Below are 3,094 nucleotides of genomic sequence, written 5' to 3' on the forward strand. Positions count from 1 at the left end.
GGTGTTGTTATATGCTTGTGCAGTTCACAAGGTGTTATTTAGCAGAAAGGTTCATTTGACGAGATTGTTACAGATCCAATTCATACCATCCTGAAAATATGTAAAATGTAGGAAGATTTAGATGCAGTGTGTCAGGAAATATCAGTTTACGTTTCCAAACATTCATTTTGCTGTTAATTGTAATGATCCAGCGAGATTTTTGTTTGTACAAGGAGTCTGACAACAGCCAGACAATTTTGGCCACCATTGTAATACTAGTTATGTAATACTAGTCCTTCACCTGCACACCCTCTCCTGTGAGCGCCGAACAGGCCTGGATCTGCCAGACTCGGTCTCTGTATGTGTGCAGGTTCAAACCTTCGGCAATCTCGCTGGCCAGAGACGCCGTACCCAGATCCTGCTTATTCGCAAAGATGAGGATGGGAACGCCTGTGAGATTTTCCTCATCTATCAGCTCTGACAGCTCCTACAGACATGCATGTAATACCAGCATTCAAATTTAGGTCACAATATTCAGTGGCCTCCACAAGCCTGTAGTCAAATCCTGCCATTCTGTCTTCGAATTTAAATATAATAACTTTCCTGAGGTAAATGTAACATTATGGGATGTTTTGTTGCCAAGCTGTTTACAACTTTCCGTGACTGAAGCACAGATTACATCATAGATAGATAGGTAGACAGAAATTGCTAATTTTCAATAAGGTGTCAGACTTTTGGACCCCAGTGTAGGCTATGTTTTACCATGTTTTATTGTATAATTGAACGCAGTTCACCGATAACATACAAGTAACAAACAACCTTTGTCCTGTGGGAAAATTCTAGGAATTGTATTTGCATATGATTTCCGGCCGTACCAATCCTGTTTCCTCAAACCGCTTCTTGTCAGCGCTGTCTATAACATAAACCTGCAGATGAAGCAACAAACATCTCTTGTTTATTAGCAAATAGTGACAGCTGACACACTGCAGTCACTTCTCAGTCACATATAACTGGTATAGGTATTTGCAAAAAGGACGGAACAATATGTCATTTGAGGTTTTAACCCTACGTACTAATATCTAAATTTAAAAAATGGCTTACACTTTATTTTAAGGTGTCCTTACAGTGTAATTATATAAAAAATGGCTTACACTTTATTTTAAGGTGTCCTTACAGTGTAATTATATAAGTACTGAGTAATATTAATTAACTACATGTACTTACTTTGTTAAGGGTTAGAATTAGGGTTCAGCTTAGGGTTACTTGCATGTTATTATGCATAATTTATTGTTATTATAATAGTAAGTACATGTAACATGTAACAAGGACACCTTAAAATAAAGTGTTACCAAATATTACTTTATGAAATAACTAATGATCACACTAAGAAAAAGTGTTCCAAATCTCTAACTTATGAGGTATTATTTCAGTTAGGATACTGTAGTTTCAGAACTTCATGCCAGTCAGATGGTTTCTTCTTGTCTAAGTGAGCAGTTCTTGGTCAGGATAAGCTGTAAACTGGACCAGAAGATCTCCACAAGGCGCTTTTCAGCAGGGCTGGTTTTGTTTAGACTCACCTGTGTTGGTGTGATGGTGTTCACGTCCTCCGAGGCGAGACACTTGAGCAGTGTGGTTTTACCAGCGTTGTCCAGACCCAACAGAACCTACCCTGAGCTCCAGCTCTGTGGATCCCTTTAGCTTCTGCATCACAGAGAGTAAACCCTAAAAGGACAAACATTCCCATTATTCAAGCATACTGAGTTTATATTGTTAAAATGTTTACTTTTTGCCAACAACAACAGGAAATGTTTTGAACCTGATTAAATGTTGTTATTTTTATTACTTTTTACCATTAACAGTTTCTAATGTTTTAGGAACATTCTTACATTCACGTTTATTCAAAGCAAATTACATTGCTTTCGAGGTTTAAATTGATCAGTTATCTTTGCATTGCTAGCACCTAATGGTTTAATAATGATACTTGTTATTTTGCTACTTATTAGGAACGCTTCTTGATAGATTTTATTATTTATAGCCACAAACTAACATTTCCGGAAAGGTCTGAGAAACAAAAATTGTTAGTCAATGTGTCAGCCTTTTCCAGCCAAAAAATTAAATCTATTGCTTATAAAATTTTAAAAGTAATATTATTTAGAAGTATATTTTATGGTTATTACTCAAATGTTGACATTTAACTGATATAACATAAAAAAAATATTTGTTAAAAACAAGTTGTTTTATTTCAGCTAGTTATTTCAATCATTTTTGTTTAGTTTATTAATGTATTAAAATAAACCAAAACAAACTGAGATAAAATTGATAAATGCTACGTAGTCATAAATAAAAAATGACAACAAATGTACTAAAATCTGAACAAAAATAGGAATTAAAAATATTAATTAAACTATATATTGATAAAAACTATAAAGTGTCTTAATTATACTACAATAACACTGGGTGATTTAAATGATTTAAAATTGCAATAATACTAAGGAAACCAGCATGCAAGAGCATTTTCTCAGGGGGCCCCATTCATTGTAATTAAGGTTTATAGTAATGAGGTTTATCTGTGTCACGTGACCTATCTCTGATTGCTTAGGCCCCTTTCTTTCTATAAGACAATACTAATCATCCCAGAACATAGTCTAGATTGAACTCACACCTAAAGCGTACATAATTTATCCACATTACTGAACATACTATATTTACGTATTTGGCAGACACTGAATCCAAATAAACGTGCATTTCAAATATATAATTGCAGGTCCATTATATTAATGTTTAAATGATTGTATCTAGCAAAAACAATTATTGAATAGTTTATTCTGGGCTTTCTAATCACAAGTGTACTGGGTGGTTATACCCACACAGATAAAGTGACAAACGTACCTTTGGAGCTTCACCCATCTTGACTTCTGTCCCGTCCTGGTTGTCTCACATTCTCCTGTTGTCTACGCAGGTTTTTGGATGTGTATTTAAATCACAGTTACCACTGCTGACAATCCCTCTCCCATATTCAGGGGTTTGTGAGTGTGATAGAGAGCTACAATTTTTAGCTTGTGTTGTACTGGACTCTGTCAGTGAGTATAGAAGACTTGCAGAATGGAGAATTAGG

At 35.1% G+C, this 3,094-nt stretch overlaps 1 pseudogene; it reads right to left on the reverse strand.

Annotated features, from left to right (window-relative positions):
• On the reverse strand, positions 1 to 3,094 carry LOC109081297 (annotated as a pseudogene).

This window comes from Cyprinus carpio, chromosome B14 (assembly GCF_018340385.1).
Source record: "Cyprinus carpio isolate SPL01 chromosome B14, ASM1834038v1, whole genome shotgun sequence".
Lineage (NCBI taxonomy): Eukaryota > Metazoa > Chordata > Actinopteri > Cypriniformes > Cyprinidae > Cyprinus > Cyprinus carpio.